Source organism: Macrotis lagotis, chromosome 1, assembly GCF_037893015.1.
Source record: "Macrotis lagotis isolate mMagLag1 chromosome 1, bilby.v1.9.chrom.fasta, whole genome shotgun sequence".
Lineage (NCBI taxonomy): Eukaryota > Metazoa > Chordata > Mammalia > Peramelemorphia > Peramelidae > Macrotis > Macrotis lagotis.
The window spans coordinates 728,817,413-728,830,536 of NC_133658.1; the positions used below are offsets into that span (position 1 = coordinate 728,817,413).

The 13,124-nt window shown below is 36.7% G+C and overlaps 1 long non-coding RNA gene across 1 annotated transcript in view; it reads left to right on the forward strand.

Annotated features, from left to right (window-relative positions):
* LOC141523746 (uncharacterized) overlaps positions 1-13,124 on the forward strand; it is a 66,996-nt gene that overhangs the window by 29,313 nt on the left and 24,559 nt on the right. The window contains exon 2 of the long non-coding RNA XR_012478576.1: positions 5,975-6,138. This is a non-coding gene — a long non-coding RNA (uncharacterized LOC141523746). The remainder of the gene's footprint in view (positions 1-5,974; positions 6,139-13,124) is intronic.

The window sequence follows — 13,124 nt, forward strand, 5'->3', positions numbered from 1 at the left end:
CTTAACTATAATAGATCACCTCTTTTTGATCTTTTTGCCTCATCATTTTTTCCCCACCTTGGTCTAAGTCTTTTCTACTTTACCTCTCTCATATCTTTTCCATCCTCTCTCAACTGTTCTAACGTAATAGCCTTCTAATTTGTGCCACCTCCAGTTTCTCTCTTCTCCATTTCATCACTCAACACACTCACACATCCCATTGCCTAAAGAATAAAGTACAAATTATTTCATTTGGCATTTGAGGTATTCTACAATTAAGTTGCCATCCATCTTCCCAATCTTATTTCATTCTCTTTTCTTTTTAGAACTTCTCTTTTATAATTAAATTAAAGTTGTCCCCAATTTCATCTTGTATGATAATCTGCATTTTCTTAGGACATAAGGAGCCTGGAATATGCATCATCCTCATCTCAATTTTTGATCCAGTTAGATTTAACCTTTTCCACAAAGCCTTGCCCAAGGGATTACTTGTGTGTATCAGGACAACCCTTGAAATATAAAAGTCTCAATATAAGGCCATCAGTATGGTGGGTGGTTCTTCAAGGGTGTATTTACAGAAAGACATGGACAAAATTCACACAAGAATGTAGAAGGATTTCAGTTTCAAATTTCTCTAAATCATTACTTATTAGAAAAATGCAAATTAAAGCATCTCTGATATACCATCTCATACCTCTCAGACTGGCCAATATAACAAGAAAGGACAATGATCAATGTGGGAAGGGATGTGGGAAATCTGGGACATTAATTGCTGGTGGAGCTGTGAACTCATACAACCTTTCTGGAGAGCAATTTGGAATTATACCTACAAAAAATGTGCATACCCTTTGATCCAGCAATACCACTACTGGGTCTATACCCTGAAGAGATAATGAAAAAGGGTAAAAGCATCACTTGTACAATAATATTCATGATAGCCCTGTTTGTGGTGGCAAAGAATTAGAAATCAAGTAAATGTCCTTCAATTGGGGAATGGCTTAGCAAACTGTGGTATATGTATGTCATGGAACACTATTGTTCTATTAGAAACCAGGAGGGATGGGAATTCAGGGAAGCCTGGAGGGATTTGCATGAACTGGTGCTGATCCAGATGAGCAGAACCAGAAAAACACTGTATAACCTAACAGCAACATGGGAGTGATGATCAACCTTGAAGGACTTGCTCATTCCATCAGTGCAACAAATCAGAGACAATTTGGGGCTATCTGCAATGGAGAATACCATCTGTATTCAGATAAAGAACCGTGGAGTTTGAACAAAGACCAAAGACTATTACCTTCAATTTAGAAAAAAACCCATTATCTTATTATGTAATTTTGCTATCTCTTATACTTTATTTTTCTTCCTTAAGGATATGATTTCTCTCTCATCACATTCAACTGAGATCAATGTACACCATGGAAACAATTTAAAGACTAACAGAAAGCCTTCTGTGGGGGGAGGGGGGAAGGGAAGCAAGAATGGGGGAAACATTGTAAAACTCAAAATAAAAAATATCTTTCTTAAAAAAAGGATTTCAGTCTCTACTGGTATAGAAACACCTACATTATTAAGATCATTGATGCCTCTGTATAAGTATCTCACACTATGTCTTACAAGAAGTGAGCTGTTCTGAGGCCAGTTTCCTAGGTCAGGCTAGGATTGGAATGAAACTAGATACTCAAAGACCAAAAAACATTTAACAAAAATTTCCTCAAGAGTATCAAAGAAAAGTTTTTCAGCAAAGATACACTGTTGGTTCAACTGGGCACAGCTCTCCTCAGCTCCAAATTAGCAAGCCTCTTGACTCATATAGCAATGGGAAATCTATCCTGAGGAGAGGCAACTATTCAGTGCTAGACTTTTATACTTTTAAGTGACTAGTAAGCTATTTCTATAGTTCAAATCTTATTCCTCTAGACCAATCTTTTTATTGTCTTTTTTTAGGGAAAAACTAGCCTGTCAGTCTTACCACCAGGGTCCCAATTAGATTAAGAATAATGATCCTATCACATGGGAAGTCAGTAAATGTTTGTTGAGTTGAATCATGGGCTGTCTAATGTTGTATCCCCTTTTCCAATCTTTTTGTGAAGTAGAATAAATTCATCCTAGAAGTAGGTTAGTTGGGGAACTAATTTGATTCCTCCTGATCAGTTTCTGTGAAAATCCATTCAGTATTGAATATTATAAGACTTTTATAATTAAATCAGTGAGCATCTTGAGGAAAAAGAACCAAATCTATGAGATGCTAATACTGTTCCTTGAAATCACCAAAAAGTCAATTTAGATTGTATACCATAGGATAAAAGAAAGTATTATTTTGGGGGGAGATATTTGCAAACTTGTCTATGTTTATTATGTTGAATTTGCATTGAATGCTCAGGTTCATTTAAATGTTCATGTCATTTAAACTTAACATACATAAAACATATGGAATGGTAGCTCCTTGAGAGTAGGGCCTATCTTACCACAATCTTTGTACCCCTAGGATCTAACACAGAAGGAGGTGCTTAACCTATTGAATGCATGAATGAATATACTTAGAATAAAAGCTACATTTAATAAATATATTACAACTGTCATATAAGACATGACAATCATAGTAGATAGAGTTTTTCAAGTCAGGAAGACCTGGTTTTTCAAATCTCATCTCAGACATTTAGTTGTGTGACTTTAGACAAATCACTTAAACTCTGAGCTTTTAATTTCTTCATCTACAATAAAATCAAAAGTACTTTTCACACAATGTTGTTGTAAAACTCAAACTAATATATGTAAAGCGCTTTGCAAACCTTAAGACACTATGTCATGGCTACTATAAAAATGTATTTTGTATGATTCTGCATGTATAGCTGATATTATATTACTTACCCTCTCAAAAGGTGGGAGAGGGATAGAATTTGTAAATCAATATTTTTTTTAAAGAATGTTAAAGAAATAAATAATTTCTTTAAAAGAAGGTGAAGAAGAACCTGAGAAAAAAACAGACATTATGTCTTCAATCAATAAGCACTTACTATGCTGACCTCTATGCTAAGAGTAGGAGATACAAGAAAACTAAAAAAAATAGTCCTTGCCTTCAAGGAGCTTACAGTTTAATGCAGGAGACAAGTTGCAAACAAAATAGGCTGTATACAAAATATATTGGAAATAATCAATAAAATGTTGGCATTGGAACTAAAGAGGAAATAAGGAATCAAGAGTTAGAGGAAAGGAAAGAAAGCTTTTTCATATAATAGGGATAGATAGTAAAAAATGACCCTATTCAGGAATGGATGTCAGTTATGACTGATGCAAAGGCTAACTCTTAACTACCAGTGATGAGTTTTCTCATCATCTATCACTTTGGATTCTATATCTGGAATCTTTGTGTTTGGTTAATTGGATATTTTGAAACTTTTTTTTGTTGTAAAAGCAAATCAACCTAACATCCAAATCAGAAAATGTCAGATGCTGATAAGAATTTATTCTTATTTTATAATTTCATGTTGTAGTCTGTTTTCTTTATTGCATATTCTATCTTTTTTTTGGTTTGTTTTTGTGGGGCAATAGGGTTAAGTGACTTGCCCAGGGTCACACAGCTAGTAAGTTTCAAGTGTCTGAGGTCAAATTTGAACTCAGGTCCTCCTGACTACAGAGTCAGTGCTCTATCCAATGAGCTACCTAGCTGCCCTTAAAATTCTAATATTAGAAAGGTATTAGTGTTATAGCAATTTTTCAATCTGATATGTACCACACAAAGTAAATAATACAAGCATCTAAAGTTTGCATCCTATACTCTCTGGCATGGGGGGGAGGGGGGCAGCAAAAGCCATTTTGCCAAATAATTCTGACAAAATAAGACAAAACAATTTTTTGTTGGGCAAATTTTTTTTTAGGTTTTTGCAAGGCAAATGGGGTTAAGTGGCTTGCCCAAGGTCACACAGCTAGGTAATTAATTATTAAGTGTCTGAGGTCAGATTTGAACTCAGGTTCTCCTGACGCCAGGGCAGGTGCCCTATCCACTGTGCCACCTAGCTGCTCCCAAAATGTTTTTTTTTAACTTTTGTTTCATAGGAGAAAATTTTAAATTATTGTTTTTGTAACTAAGTAGAATCTGATGACTTTTTCAATGAATTTTGTTTAAAAGTAAAGCTTTCCAATCTTACCAGATTCTAGGACAGTCAAGGGAATATTTTTTTTTTAATTAGCAGCTTAAGTGTTGGTTTTGCCAAAGCCAATGGAATGTGGAACTAAAAAGTTTTGAGTTCAGTCCTAAACTTAGAACCCATGATTTTCAAATGGGTTCTAAATTTGACTAACTAAAATTCCCCATTTAGACTAGAGGGTACGTTCCTAGAATTCTGAATGTGTACATATTCCCCTTACTTCTTGAATTACAGTTTTATTTTTTTCTTTTTTACTGTCCTTTCAGCATTTTTCTTATCTGGAATAATATGTGTGCTGCTCTCTTCAGGGAATATAAAATCAAATAGGGGTTCTCTGAGAGGAGAAAGTTGTTGCAAAAATGATAGACTATTAAGTTTGCTTTCCTTTTTTTTAAATAAGATAAATATTTCTCAAATGATTTACTATAACATTTACAAATTCTTCAATGGAAATAATAAACACTATTATAACATAATTTATTTATTTGTTTTTGCAAGGCAATGAGGTTAAGTGGCTTGCCCAAGGTAATCATTAAGTGTCTGAGGCTGGATTTAAACTCAGGTACTCCTGACTCCAAGGCCAGTGCTCCATCCACCGTGCCACCTAGCCGCCCCAACATAATTTATTTTTAAAATTTGGAATAATATTTTATTTTTTCCAATTATATGGAGAAGCAACTTTTAACATTTTTTTTTAAATTTTGAGTTCCAAATTCTTTCCCTTTTTCTCTTCCCTCCTCCTTTCCCCGAGACAACAGGCAATTTAATATAGTTTAAACTCATTATAATATAATTTAGATAAATAATTACTTTTTCTCTAAACTACTGTGTAAACACAGTTGGATCCATTTACCTTTTTGTAAAACATGAGGAAAAAGCATCTAACCAAATGACCTAAAGAGTAATACCAAATGAGTTGGTTCTTCATTTGTCTTCTAGGTTCTAAGCATCTCTAAATATTCAATTATACTTCTTCCAGAAAAGTAAGACAAAGCTAAGTGAGCTGTCCCATGTCATGCCAAAAATCAAAGACAATAAAATTCACAGAGAAGTAAGCATTGGTCCCTGAGACTGCTTCTCTGAGCGTGTAGCTTCCTTGCATTTATCTGTCTCATATGCATGTGTATTTCCAAATCCTCACCCTCCAACAGATTCCTTAGGCAAGGGTTGCAAGCACTGAGAATCAGGGAAATGATATATTATCCATAAACATGTGCAAGGTCCTTGCCAGGCCATTTCTAACTCCCATTTATTTTCCTTCAGAGACATTTAGCACCCTACTTCAACTCTTATTGAAGCATCCCTTCCCCTGCCTCTTCACACAAGTATCATTTACAACCTTCTCTCCCTTAAAATACAATTATATTGGGGGGGGGGGGACAGTTAAAAAAATGAACTTTAGACTTCTACCTAGTTCATTGACTGCAACTCCATGGGAAAGATATCTGGAAGGCAATTAAAATTGTCCTTTTATGGGGTGGCTAGGTGGCATGGTGGATAAAGCACTGGCCTTGGAGTCAAGAGTACCTGGGTTCAAATCCAGTCTCAGACACTTAATAATTACCTAGCTGTGTGGCCTTGGGCAAGCCACTTAACCCCATTTGCCTTACAAAAACCTAAAAAAAAAAATTGTGGCTTTAGTAAGATCACCCACCCCCTCCCAAAGTTGTACCTTTCCAACTCAAAGATGACTTTTCTTTATGGCTTGGTATCTGTGTATAAGGTCAGTCAAATCCAGAAATCTCTCAAAGGCAGTAGTTATTAGCATTTTTCTCTTGGTTATGGCATGAGTTTCTTTTAGAGTTTTGTACTTTTATCTCTTTTCTTTGTCTTTCTTCCATGCACAGGAGAAAAACCTACCAAACATCTTCCAGGAGTAGGAGGCCTCAAGCACCAAAACCATCCTGAAGATCCTGCTCAGCAGGTTCCCCAGTTTTGCCTCTCCTTTACTCCATAGTGCCAAGGATAGAGGGATACAGCACTTCTGATGTCCTCTGCTCCCTCAAACTCAGTGAGTACCCAGCTACAAGACTCATTCATTCCTGAGAGAGTAACAGGAGTTATTTGAGGATCTGTACCAACTCTCTGTCTTAGATGTATTTATCCTCTGCCAGTTGTTTCAGGAAGTAGAATTATTCCTTTCACAATGACATACCCACTGTTACACACACACACACACACACACACACACACACACACACACACACACACACACACACACACACAGACCTCTTCTCTTTTTCCTCACTCTCTTTAAAAAATGTTCACTACAAAGGTAGCCCATCAAAGAAGGTTACTCCCAACTTACTGGTAGTAGATGCACCAGGCTCCATGCTAGGCTACATAGGCATGCTGGAAAATCCAGGTTACATATTAAATCTAGGACCTTTCAGTTTGGATTATTAGCCCTTCAGCCCATAAAGAAATACTGCACTACAATATTTTCTTAAATATCTATATGAAATTCCCCTACAGCTTATCTTCATGAAGAGATTAATGTCATCTATAAACCTGAAGATTTGACTGCTCCTGTAACACTTCCAGGAAAGTTATTAAGATATTAAATAAGGAGGTAGCTAGGTGGCCTAGTGGATAGAGGATCATGACGCCCTGGAGTCAGGAGGACTTGAGTTCAAATTAGACACTTGATTAGACCTTGGGCAAGTCACTTAATCCCATTGCCTCACCTTAAACAAACAAACCAAAAAAGATATTAAATAAGATCAGGTCTAGCACTGAACCCTTGATTGGTCATACTATTGGCAGTTTTTTACCTAGAGAAGTGCCCATTTATTCCTAGCTTCTGTTTCCTGTCTCTGAGTCAGTTTCCTGTCTTTCAAAAAGAATCTCCTAGTACTATGTTAATTTAACTTTTAGGTTGTTTTTTTTTTTTTTAGGTTTAGGTTTGTTTATTTTTCAAGGCAAATGGGGTTAAGTGGCTTGCCCAAGGCCACACAGCTAGGTAATTATTAAGTGTCTGAGACAGATTTGAACCCAGGTACTCCTGACTCCAAGGCTGGTGCTTTATCCACTAAGCCACCTAGCCTCCCCAATTTAACTTTTAGCATGAAATTCTATCAAAGAATTTTTGAAAGTCTAAATACTTTGGGTACTGAATATACCAATAATTCCAGCTTTTGGGAGGCTGGAACTAAAAGATCTCTTGGGTTTGGGAATTACAGCTGCAATGAGGTAAGCCAATCAAGGAATTCAACATTAATATGGTGAGCTTTATAGGAATGGAGGTTACCACATTGCCTAAAGAGGGACCTGTATCAATTGGTATGATTGGGTCAGTGAGTAGCTTCTGAATTTACAGCCTAGACATAATAGAGAAACCTAGTCTTAAAAAAAAAAAATTACACATAACTAAGGCCCCCCTCTTCTCTTTTTTTCCCTTCCTCCATTCATTTACTTATATAACACTGACTGCCATGGCCCTTGCTACCCAGGGGTCAAATATGTTGCATTTCACTATTCCTCCAGGGTTTTTCCTCTTTAAAGGGGTTGGTGATAGAATCTCTGCAAATGGTTCTAGGCCCAACTGATGTAGGGTCTAACACTTATAAAAAAGTGTGGTCCTCTGCACCCCAATTCTATTTAGCCACTAAGTCTGATTAGCTTTTATAAAGGAATATTTACTTCAAAAAAGTATAATCACAAATATATAAACATATTTTCCAACACTTGGGACTTAATATTCCTCCCCTTTTGTACCACCTTAGTCTCCTCCCTAGAAACTAAGGTTCAAAGTATAACTCCTTTCCTAGGAAGCACACAGTTAACTCCAAGTCCAAAACTCCCTTTAGGCTTGAGTCCCTGACTAGTCCAGGCTTCTCTGCCAGACTTGCACCATTCTACTTGGAATCTTGGCTCCAAGGTCACCATTCCTGTGGGGAGTCCTTACAGGCACCTGAAACTGAAGGTGTCAGGACAAAGGAAAATTCAAAACACAGGACAGAAACACACACACTCACAGACTAATTACTTAAAGCCATAATAAAAGAGATCATGAATGAGAGAATAAAATCCTTCCCCTTTCCATGGTCCATTTCATGGCATCTCCCCATGGATGCTGCACACCAGAGTGAGCAGGCAGAAAGAAATTGTTCCGGTCTCCCCAGTTTTAAAGACTCAACTCCTTGTGGGTACAGAGTCCATCAAAGGAGGTTATCCCTACCCACATGGTCAAGGATACATAGTGCCATCTTCTTTAGGAGATATGAACGTGCCCAGGCAAGGTCCCTTAGGGATGCCTCCAAGGTAGGTATGCTCCAAAGGCAAACTCAATTACATTTCTCTCTTCAAAGAAATCTGATAAAATAATTAAACATGATTTCCCCCTTGAAGAAATTATCCTGCTTTTGCCTCAGCAAGTTATATTGACTTAAAGGCTCTATAGAAGTTTTGAATTGAATTGAAACCCCAGACCTATCTTAGGTGGACTAGACTTGAAATACTGATCTGGGACTAGGACAGGTCTCCCTGAGCTTTTCTAGAAATGGAATCCATGACATCTAAGACAAATCAAGGTCTAAACTAATGAATTTCAGGGAGGGTGATGGGGTGATAATGGGGTGATAAGACAATTACCATATTCTAATATTCTCTTTCTAATCATTCTTTCTTCAACTCCCATTGCACTTTCATAGTTCATGAAATTTTAGCATTAAGTGCATACAGAGAGGTTAGGCTTAACATAAGGAAGACCATCCTAAAGAGATCTTATGCAAAGGTTGGATGTTTTGGGGATGTTGTTGATAGACTTCTTACTCAGATATGGATAGGGCTAAATAAATTTTAAGTTCCCTTTCAATCCCGAAATTCTGTGAATCATGAAAGCACCATAAGTGTAGGGTGATGAGAACTTGCCTTAGATGGCAATGTAAGAGAAGAAAAAAGACTAAGAAATTTTATGAAGATAAAATCCACAAGACTTGGCAACAAATTAGAAATGGATGGTAAGAGAGTAAGGAGTGTGAGTCTGGGTGACTGGGAGGATGGCAATACACAAGGCACTAAGGAATAGGGGGGGGGAATAAAGTCAATTCAGAATATGTTAAGTTTAACTTGTCTATGAGACATCTAGTTTGAGTTTTTTTTTAGTTTTTGCAAGGCAATGGAATTAAGTGGCTTGCCCAAGGCCACACAGCTAGATAATTATTAAGTGTCTGAAGCCAGATTTGAACTCAGGTACTCCTGACTCCAGGGTGGGTGCTCTATCCACTGCCCACCTAGCTGCCCCACAGTTTGAGATGTTTAATAGACAAGGGGAGATGTAAATCTGGAGGTTAAGAATGAGTGTATAAATAGGTCAGAAATGTCTGACTCTACATGACCCCATTTGGGGTTTTCTTGGAAAAGACACTGGAATGGTCTGCCATTTCCTAGTTATCTAATATACCCTAGCTATCTAATGGATCATAAATTGGTGTTAAGAGAGAAGAAATGAAGGCCCAGGAAAGTACCCTCTGGAAGACTCAGTGAGTTATTTTATATTTATTAAACTGTAAATGAATTTTAATTCCCAAGATGGATCATAGTCTTGATTTTTTTCCTTAAATTTTTATGGTTTTAATCTTTACAACTAGTATTTCTGACAAAGGACTCATTTCTAAAATATACAGAGAACTGAGTCAAATTTTTAAAAAAACAAGTCATTCCCCAATTGACAAATGGTCAAAGGATATGCAAAGGTAATTTACAGATGAGGAAATCAAAGCAATCCATAGTCATATGAAAAATTGCTCTAAATCATTACTTATTAGAGAAATGAAAATTAAAGCATCTCTGAGATACTATGTCACACCTCTCAGACTGGCCAATATGACAAGAAAGGACAATGATTAAAGCTGGAAGGGATGTGGGAAATCTGGGACTAATAAATTGTTGGTGGAGCTGTGAACTCATACAACCTTTCTGGAGAACAAATTGGAATTATGCCCAAAGGGCAACAAAAATGTGCATACCCTTTGATCCAGCAATACCACTACTGGGTCTATACCCTGAAGAGAAGACGGAAAAAGGGTAAAAACAGTGCTTGTACAAAAATATTCATAGCAGTCATGTTTGTGTGGCAAAGAATTGGAAATCAAGTAAATGTCCATCAATTGGGGAATGGCTTAGCAAACTGGTTATATGTATGTCATGGAACACTATTGTTCTATTAGAAACCAGGAGGGATGGGAATTCAGGGAAACCTGGAGGGATTTGCATGAAATGATGCTTAGCGAGATGAGCAGAACCAGAAAAACATTGTAAACCCTAACAGCAACATGGGGGTGGATGATCCACCTTGATGGACTTGCTCATTCCTTCACTGCAACAATCAGGGACAGTTTTGGGCTATCTGCAATGGAGAATACCATCTGCATCCAGAGAAAGAATTGTGGGGTTTGAACAAAGATCAGACTATTACTTTCAATTTAGGAAAAAAACAAACAAACTTCTATCTTATTAAGTAATTTTTCTTTCTCTTAAATTTTATTTTTCTTCCTTAAGGATATTTCTCTCTCTCATCAACATTTAGTTTGGATCAATGTATACCATGGAAACAAATGGCAAAATTGCCTTCTGTGGGGGGGTGGGGGGAGGGAAACAAGATAAGAGGAAAAATTGTAAAACTCAAAATAAATGAAATGTTGGAAAAAATGTTTTTATAGTTTTTAAGATTTGATGTCTAGGATCAACTTCTCATAAATGTTAGTATGCTAAACTTTAGTCCTGTCTGAACTATCCAACTTTCAAAGATTTTCACACACTTTCTTCCTTATTTAGTATAAGTAAGGCTCTCATTTTAGTATCTGAAAGCTCCTTAGGGTTACCATAGATATTGGAAGGGACTGAGGAAAATTCTTTAGTAGAATTCTGGAACTTCACAATTTCTGATAATTGTCTCTCCTCAGCATTCTTTTTAATTGCTGTACTAGTGATAGGTCTATGCTTAATTGCTAGCTATCAAGTTCTTACAACCTTTTGGAAATAAAAATACTTTCTATACAAATTTGCTAATGATTGTCACCTTGATCTCACTTAATCTTTCAAAGAATAAGGAGGACAATATGATTAAATTCTATTTATCAAACTTATTCAAATCTACTATATTTGCAAGGTAATGTAGTAAGAATGGTCTCTGCCTGCAAGAAGCTTATGCTCTTAGGCAAAGGAACTTTAAAGTATATATAAGATAGAGAGGCATACTGGTCATAGGTTCCTTATAATAATAATAATGTTTGTCCTTCATCTTTGAAGAAGACCATGACATCACAGAGGTGATGCCATGATAAGCACATGAACTGGATTTGAGTGAGGAGGTGCTGTACAATTTCCTCACTTTCTCCTCCAGAGCCATCTGGATCCAGTCACCAGATATGAGTCAAGACTTCTGGAGATGGTCCTGGATGCCAGACAATCAGGGTTAAATTGACTTACCCAAAGTCACATAGCTAGTAAGTGGCAAATATCTCAGGCTGGATTTGAACTCCAGACCTCCTGAATCCAAGGTTAGTGCTCTCTATACACTGAGTCGCCTAGCTGCCCTTCATAATTTTCTTACCAGTGTAATGGAAGAAACCATATGGAAATTCCAAATGGACAAAGTATACGATAAGTGAAGTAGACCTCCACTTCTGCAAAGCAGTTGAAGGAAGTGTCTTCTCATAATCTTTTCTTTGTGGCCATGTTTATTCTTTGTAATTTTCAATATTCATTTTTATTGCTTGATAGGTTGTAGTTCTTTCTATTTATGATGTAGCCATTGGGTATATTGTTTTCTTGTCTCTTCCTCTTGCAACAATTCCTGTCTTTCCATGTTCTCCTCTCTTCAACATATTTGTTGTTTCTTACAGGACGGCAATATTCCATTACAAGAAGGAAACACATCAGTTTATTTTACAAACAATTAGCATCTATTTTATTTCCAGTTCTTTTTTTTTTTTGTAAGTTTTTTTGCTAGGCAATGGGGTTAAGTGGCTTGCCCAAGGCCACACAGCTAGGTAATTATTAAGTGTCTGAGGTCACATTTGAACCCAAGTACTCCTGACTCCAGGGCCAGTGCTCTATCCACTGTGCCACCTAGCCACCCCTCCAGTTCTTTTCCAACCACAAAAAATACAACCATAAATATTTTGGTGTATATATGGAACTTTCTTTTTATTCAGTGCCCTCTTTGCGTATATGTGCCTAAAGGTAGAAGTTACTACTAGGGATTTTGTGGGACAGAGTTTAAAATCTGCACAGTATAGTTTCCCAAATACAATCCAACCAGAAATCCTTTTCCAATTCTGTTCTAGTATTGATACATCCTTCAATTAGAGCCTAAGTAGAGCAATTGTTTCTGTTTCAGGCAGAAACCCTGAGGGTCCTTCCCCTCCCAGATTGGATTTTTTTTTTTTACAAGATAAGAGAGGTCATTCTTTGTTTTGTTTTGTTTTTCCCAGCCTTGCCTACACTGAATGGATGTTGCCTCAGTCAGACTAAGACCTTTCAAAGACTTTTGGTTTTTCTGCTATGCCCTTCATCATTCCCTTTTTCTGTTTCCTTTTCTGTGTTGTGTTTCATTTTGTTTACTAGCTCCTAGAGGGCAGGAACATTTTTCCCCCCTCCTCTTTGTATCTATCCCTAACACTTAGAAGAGTGGCTTGTACCTTAGTGGGTGCTTCATAAATGTTTGTTGCTTAAGATTTATCTTTCTTGTGGTTCCTGGTATTGATCTTCCAATCTGTAGCTTTCAGGGCAAAGTCTTGATTGTAATTCAGGTAACTATTAATTCTTAGATCTATTTTTTTATGTCATCTAGTACTGGTATTCTTTAGTAAAAGTGATCAAGTTAAAAGCTGTTTTAAATAAAGAGGCTGGAGAAAACACTATAAAAGGATGGACTAAAAAGTAACATCATTTAATCTATCAAGGTGACTTTGTATTTCTTTGATAGGTGTGAACACTCTTATTTAGGCAGAAATCAATAAATATTTAATAAGTCCATTGCACTATGTTTAG